This window comes from Trachymyrmex septentrionalis, unplaced genomic scaffold (assembly GCF_001594115.1).
Source record: "Trachymyrmex septentrionalis isolate Tsep2-gDNA-1 unplaced genomic scaffold, Tsep1.0 scaffold98, whole genome shotgun sequence".
In the NCBI taxonomy this organism is placed as follows: domain Eukaryota; kingdom Metazoa; phylum Arthropoda; class Insecta; order Hymenoptera; family Formicidae; genus Trachymyrmex; species Trachymyrmex septentrionalis.
The window spans coordinates 956,143-964,433 of NW_017306171.1; positions in this window are offsets into that span (position 1 = coordinate 956,143).

Genomic DNA, 8,291 nt, shown 5'->3' on the forward strand with positions numbered 1-8,291 from the left:
TTCGAAGCCGGTGAGTTTCTATCGTCAAGGAATTCGCAAGCTCCCCGAAAGATGGCAAAAGGTCATTGATGCAAACGGAGAATATTTCGCTGATTAATATTTTTTCGTTTGTTTTTAAATAAAGATTGAATTTTACAAAAAAAAGCTCAGAACTTTTTTGTACACCTAATATGATCAGTAAACCACTTGCTACTTACAATTCCTACTTCGTTTTCATCATTTATTAAATTATTCTTGAATTCCATAACAACAAACACTATGCTTTAAACAAAAATACGAAAAATGAAATTTAAATAAAGTAATGAATAAGTATGAGTATATATTAGATGTATGCATAAGGTCGTAAAGTTCTGTGACAAATTATACATAGTTTTCTTCTAACAGAATCCTGCTTATGCGCGCATCAATAGGCAGAAATGGGAAATAAGGAGTTATAAAAAAGTAACGTGAATAACATCGTTATCATTTACTATTATTCGTTACTTGTAACTTCCCTTTCCTGTCTAATAGTACATAGTAACAGAAATTATTTAACATAACCTCAATATTGGAATGTTCTTTATACATATGCAGTATATACAGGGTGTCCCATTCATCGCCGGTCGATTTGAATTTCGCGCTATTTTTAAAACGATGCCGAATCTAAGATCGTGATTTTTCGTAATACGCCTGAATAATTTGCACGCGTTCTTTCACCGTGTACTTTTCCATGATTAATTTCCCATCTGTCTAGATGACATATGTGAAGTTTGAGGTTAATCGGTTTGACGTTTTAAAAATAGCGCGAAATTCAAATTCGACCGGTGATGAATGGAACACCCTGTATAGTAACACTCACCTGAATTATCCTCCTTCTCAAATATCCTCCCTCCAAATAAATATTCACTACACTACATTAATTAATTCATTACACTAATTATTATTTTTTAATTATAAAATCTCTAAAGTCGAACACGTGTCCAGTAGTTATGCCTATTGTATATAGAACGTAGAAACGCTTACAGTGCGGCAAAAGGCAACGCGGCAATTTTTCCATAAGAGAAAAAGATTGATTGGCTATCGTGTCGTATCGCCGCGCGATAAGCGTTTCTGCGCCTGTGCAAGAGCCATATTATATTATACTAGTTGTACGGAAGCCGTAACTGTTAACTTATATATGGGAATCGATAAAGTTCAATACATTTCAATATTGAAAATATTGATTAACAAGAATAATATATGTCCTATCATTTCCTATATCAATTTAAAATGTATCAGTAGAAATTATACGATTATACGTATGTTTCGTCAAATTAATATCATGTAAATTTCGTCACTACATGACAAACATAAAAGACGATACATAGACGTAATATTGAAGCGTAATTAAGACGATATTAAAGTCACGTACAAAAGACGTACATTGTAGTACTGTCACTTGACGTTAGTGGTCATGAAATTACGTACTTTTAACGTCATTAATACCCTATTTGCTGGGATCAACTTGTCGATAGTACTCGATATAGTAGTATTCTATAGTAATCGATATAGTATTTATCACTTATTTACGTTACCTGTCTATTCGTCTATGTTATCTATTCACTTTCCCATACTTTTGACACTTTTTCTGCATCTTTTCTACACTTTTTTATATCTTTTCTACATATGCGTAATAAATTCGGAAAAGTTGCATTAAAAAGTTGTAACGGTCAAAACGTGCGATAGCACTTTGTTAATTATCACCGAAGTTGTCACTAAAAAGTAAGTAAGAAAACGAGAATAAAAAAAGAAAGTGACTATCTCGCAAACTTTACGTAGTAAATCGAATGAGAGTGCAATGAGTTAATAAAGATTGATCAATATAAAAAATATTTATTCTACGTGGAAAAGAACGGGGTGGGGGCGGGGGAAGTATGTAAGAATAAGTGCCACAGCGAAACAAATATTAGGTGTAGTAAAAAGAAATCTATTATTTTTCCAATAGATGGCTTTAGTAATCTGTATCTCGCGTTGTATAAGTGCGATCGGGTTACGCCAAATGGCGTTAGAAAGATAAGATTTCGTACTAAAAAAACTTCTGAGACAATTTTGTGATTGCTTGAGTCAGTATCGTTTGAGCACGTGTCAAAGATGGACACCAACAAAGAGAAAATTTTACAGTTTTTATTTTACAGTTTTTCTTCGATAAAGGCGAAAACGCAAGCCAGGCTGTTGAAAATGTGAATAGTGTTTATGGTCCTGATACTGTAACAGTCAATATCGCGCAATTTTGGTTTCGTCGATTCCGTTCCGGTAATTTTGATGTCAAAGATGCACCACGCTCTGGAAGGCCAATTGTCGAAAATGTCGATAAAATAATGGAAATCGTCGAGTCCGACCGTCATGTAAGCACTGTTTCGATTGCCCAAGAGCTAAACATTGCACAAAAAATCGTTTGGAACCATTTAAATAAGGCTGGATACAAAAAGAAGCTCGATGTATGGGTGCCACAAGAGCAAACGCAAAAAAACCTCATGGACCGAATTTCCATCTGCGAATCGCTGCTGAATCGCAACAAAATCGACCCATTTCTGAAGCGAATGGTTACTGGTGATGAAAAGTGGGTCACTTACGACAACGTCAAGCGAAAACGGTCGTGGTCGAATCGCGATGAGCCGGCGCAAACGGTGGCCAAGCCAGGATTGACGATCAGGAAGGTTTTGCTGTGTGTTTGGTGGGATTGGCAGGGAATCATCTACTATGAGCTGCTCCCCTACGGCCAAACTCTTAATTCGGACCTGTACTGTCAACAATTGGACCGTCTGAAAGAAGCAATCGCCCAGAAGCGGCCAGCTTTGGCCAATAGGAGAGGAATTGTGTTCCATCAAGACAACGCCAGGCCACACACATCGATAGTGACTCGCCAGAAGCTCCGGGAGCTTGGTTGGGAGGTTCTTATGCATCCACCTTATAGTCCGGACCTGGCACCAAGTGATTACCACCTGTTCCTGTCTATGGCGAATGATTTTGCTGGTGAAAAATTCGCCTCAAGAGAAGCTTGTGAAAATCGACTGTCCCAGTTTTTTGCCAATAGGGAGAGTTTCTATGAGAGAGGCATAATGAAATTACCTTCAAAATGGCAACAAGTTATCGAACAAAACGGTGCATATTTGACCTAAATCGGATCATTCTAACTATGCTAAATAAAGCCTTCAATTTAATGCAAAAATAATAGATTTCTTTTTACTACACCTTATATTACACTTATTAGAAAGACATCATAATTTTCTTAATTATATTCAAATATTATTAAAATATAATACTTAAAATGTTAAATATTAAAAAACTCCTTTGATTCAAATCTAAATAAAAAAATTATGTGAGGCTATAAGAGTAAAACGCAAGTTATACAATGGTAATATAATATATTATAGGACTGTATGTGTGATAACACAAGTTATAGCAATCCGAGTCTTAAACGGTCTAGCTGGATCTTAAATGCTTCTATGATTTTGTGTGAATTTATATAATACATATGTATTATATAGTTCTTTTGAAATGAGCGCCGAAATGATTTTTTAGTCTTTTGAAACGCTAATTCTACTAAACTATCACAATAATATTACGAGTTAAAATTGAATAGCAGTTTAACAATTTTTTATGCTTTTTTCGCAACTTCGAAACAATCTTAATTATGCTGAGTGACATATTAAAATCTATAAATAATTAATTGTTCTTGCAAAAAATATCATCTCGGCCAGGAGTTGAACCTAATCTCTTACATTCCATGCGAGAATAGATAGAAGCATTAAGCATATAAGCAGGTGTTTTTCCGTACGAGTACGTTGAATTGCAGGACAATTGTTTATCATTGCGCGAATCATTTTATAGTTCATTGGCAAGTGATACCGTATCCGAGAACGGTTACGCTCACGCCGTATGGCAGCGATTCTCCATTCGCACGCTCAGCAAGTACAGTGATCTGTACTTAAAAATCTATTTTTTGTTATTGGCCGACATTTTCGAAAATTTCCGCAATAGTTGCATCATCAGTTATAGACTCGACCCAGCGCATTATTACACACTGTCAGGTTTCACGTGGAATGCCTTGTTAAAACATACGCGCATAAGATTTGATTTGTTTATCCACATTTATATGATCATACTCATCGAGCGCGGTATACGCGGCAGCCTTAGTCAATGGTCCGACAGATACGTGCAGACTAATAACAAGTAGGACAGCAAGATAGAACGGTTCTAACTCACTATGTGTAGTGCGTATACATATACGATGTGAATGTGTGTGTGAGAGGAGTCAGGGAGGGGGGAATGCATCACAGATGCTGGGTCCGAAACAAGGGAAAGCGGGTCATCAGGGTCCATGATAGAGGGAGAGGGTTCGTTCCTTCTCTCTCTCACCCGTTGCATTATAACCTATTGTCCTCTCTTTCCTATCCATTGTAGGATGCGGTTCTCTCTCTTCTATCCGTTGCAGTCCTATATTTATTATTTGCGCTCTCTCCCACGTTGTCTTTTCTTCTTTCACACACGATTTTATTAAACATATACAATAGTATTTACGATTTTTAACGATACGACTTAGAAACTAATTATAATAATATTTTTATGAATTTTTAATAATATTTTTAATAATATAACCCAGTAACACCAATTATGATAATAATTTTTAGTAATGTAGTACAAAAATGAGCGCTTTCTTCGATTATTTCAATGCTTATTGAATCGTACTACTAAACAATTACTATTAATTAATTCTTAGTTAAAACTAAAACTATTAGGTTTTAGTTTTAACTAAGGGCTAAACTGCAGGGAAAGGGGGAAAGAAATCAGAAAAATATATTTAAAAAATTTTATGCTTTATTTAAATTTGATACATTTCTTTTTAGAGTTGTTACCACTAGTTCTACATTTTAAATACATTATGTAACACACAACATGTTTTATATATCGCATAGTATTAGTAACATCTAGATTATGTAAAGAATCTACATCTTCGTAATCAGCATCTAAAGTCTCAATGGTCAAGTCGCTATCGAGTACATCAACCAGCCATTCGCGTTTTTCACGTCCTTTAACGTATACGAGCTTATTATCATCACTCTCTTCCACATCAATTACATCCATTGTAATCAGGCGTTTCGCCCCATGCTGTATGGGATCATCCCGTCTTCCTATTTCAATCCATGATGATAAGCATTCAGCCAAGAAGCGCAATACTTTTCTGACTTTGTCAAGAAATTCCATGGCATGGGACATGTAAAAATGTAGTGAGAGAGAATAGCTCCTTTTCTCAACACTGCCATTTCCTTCACGATAAATTTCTTTCCAACGATAAATCCTTGTACCGACGATAGATCCACAAACGTTGGTGAAACGACTTTTCGAGACTGTGATCGATTGCATAGAATTTGGGTTTTTATCTCTTGAAAAGAGGAGGAAGGTATTTTTTCTTTCAGCAATGATAATTTACGTAATCTTGCGTGTAACTACGTTGGACATTGGGCTATATTCGATCACACGGTCGTGTATGATGAGACAATAGGCTGTAATATTCGCGGGTACATTCTTCTTGATTTCAAATTCTAATCACACATCCACGGTACCGCTCTTAATGGATTCGTTTTGTCGCGAGTGTCAATGATACCGTGAGTATAACAGTGAAAAAAGTTTTTCAATAATGTAATTTCATGATTTTCTGGGGGAATTTGATAATAATACATATAGAAACATATATACATATCATATATGTATAATCATCATATGTATAAAATTCAGAGTTTAGATAAAGTTTCACATTGGTTAATTTAAAATGATCGAAGTAAGTTTTAATTGCTTTTATGATGTTTTTTTAGCAGTTTGCAGAGCAAAGAGAACATATCTAGGTTTTTCTAGCTGAATCGCAGTCTTGATAGACCATGAACGCTTTGTCATGTTTTGCAATAAGGGATATTCATACAAATCCCACGAATGGAAACTCATACTTAGATATCGTCCGCTTTCCAAGGTACGCAGCATGGATAGTTTATTGATTTTATTCAACATAACGTGAGGCATTCGTCATTGTATTTTGAATATCTCAAGCGTTGGCTTAGTCGCTGGATCTCCCTCAATGCAATTGTTGTTACTGCGCACTCGTATCAAAATTAATTCGTAACGAGCGTTAATTACCACACGTTTGTAATCCTCGCAAAAGCCCAACAACATGCTAAGCAGCACGCAAAAGTTAAAATATCCATCAAATGTCATTAAACTTTTCACATTATACGGAATAAGTCCAGCATTATGCATAATCATTATATTGTCACTTGAAAACGATGCATAGCTCTTTAGAGTATTGATTATTCCAACATTTTTATTACGATCAACTTCTGCACCATTAAGTTCATATTGAATTTTGTCAAACATGAACGCCACGCAATTACTTCCTACTTGTTGGCTGTTTTTGTTGATCTTTTTCCTTTTATGTCAATCTACCTTTGACATAGAGAACACTTTCACACGGTAGCGCGTATAAATCCTGATATTGTATGGGTATTTTTATTTCGTCGCTATATCCGAACGTGGTGTTCACGTACGGATTGTACGTGTGAAACTCGAACTTGACGATAAAGATCGGCTCACCTCCAATATTTAAGATATCAACCATCTCAGATATTTCGTACAATAAAGCCCAATGATTGTAAAAATTTAACGTTTGACACAGTAAGCTTCCATCTACTGAATGATCGAACATTTTTTATCGTTGTCCTTCTAGCAAAAATTATGTCTCTAGTTTCGCCTGCTCCTTCAGAACAAACATTTCACGTTATCGTATCAATTAATCTCTGTCGCCTCTGTACATGCAATCTAACGGTGATTTTTTCTTCCACGACAATCGAGTAATCATCCGCGCGTCTTGATCCACAACGCAAACCATTAGATCTGTAACGGTCCGTATGATCTGAAGATAAATGATCTGTGTCAGTCTTTCTGATATTTTATATCCTGGTGACACGTTCGGTGAAAATTCATGTATTGTGTGCACGGACTTATCGTTGTTGTATGCGCCCGTAGTCACGTTGCATTCAATACGAATGATATTTACGTTGATGATATCTATCGATACGATCGTCTGATTCGTGACACTGTTGCGACTCCACGCGATTTGATGAAAATCCCTACAGCGATCCAATATTGAGGTTTGGTGAAATTTACTCGATAAGCGCATTTGATCTCACTCTTCATTGTATTGTTATTGGCATTAATAATTAATAGTATTGTTTATCCTCTTTGCGAAGCACTCTCTCTCTCGCAACATCATTAGTATGCTACAACAGTATTTACAACATTACTAGTATTCTACAACATCATTGTAGAATTGCACGCCTTAGATTCTTATTTATGTCACGTATTTCGAGAATGACAATTTCTTTTGTCATCTTCGTCAAAGCAAAATTTATTATTTAATGAATTTATATGATTGGAAACAAGACCGTCTATATAAATATTAAAACTTTAAATACAAAGCGCCTTCCCGGTCCGAGTGTTAATATGTTGAACTACTATCTAATATACAAGGTGTGATCAAAAAGTAAGGTGACTTTTTGAATTTCGCGCGCTCTGTACACTCTAATTTAAAAAAATTTTTGTTGTTGTGTTGGTACACTCGTCACGATCATATGTTCACAGTTTTGACTATATATAGGGTGGGCCATCTATTGGTACGTTTAAAAATGCGATCAAATGAGCATACATTGATATTTTTTATTAATTTTTTTTTTGTTGTGAAGCTAAAAGTATCCGCGTCAAGAATGAAAAACGATTTCGTTCATGTGGCTCCCTCTACTGGCCTTACAGTATGCCATTCGGTCACCCCAATTATTCAAAAACGTACCAATAGATGGCCCACCCTTTAGCATGTGTTGTTTTTATGTGAGAGGCATAAAGATTAGACTCGTGTTTGCGTGCTCGGCGATTTTTTGCTTTTGAAAATAATGAAGCAGAGAGTTTGTATTAATTTTTGTGTAAAAAATGGTATTAAGTGTTCAAAAACTCTTGAAATGTTGACAGTGGCGTACGGTGAGTCAACTTTGAGCAAAAAAAATGTTTATAAATGGTATAAGTTATTCCAAGAGGGCCAAGAAAATGTTAACGATGAACCTCGCTCTGGACGCCCCAGCACGTCAAAAACCGACGAAAATGTTCAGGAAGTGAAAGAAATTGTGTTGAAAAATCGTCGAATCACGATTAGAGAAATAGCTGATGATCTTAACATATCGTTTGGCTCATGCCAATCAATTTTAACGGATGTTTTGGGTATGACACGTGTGTCA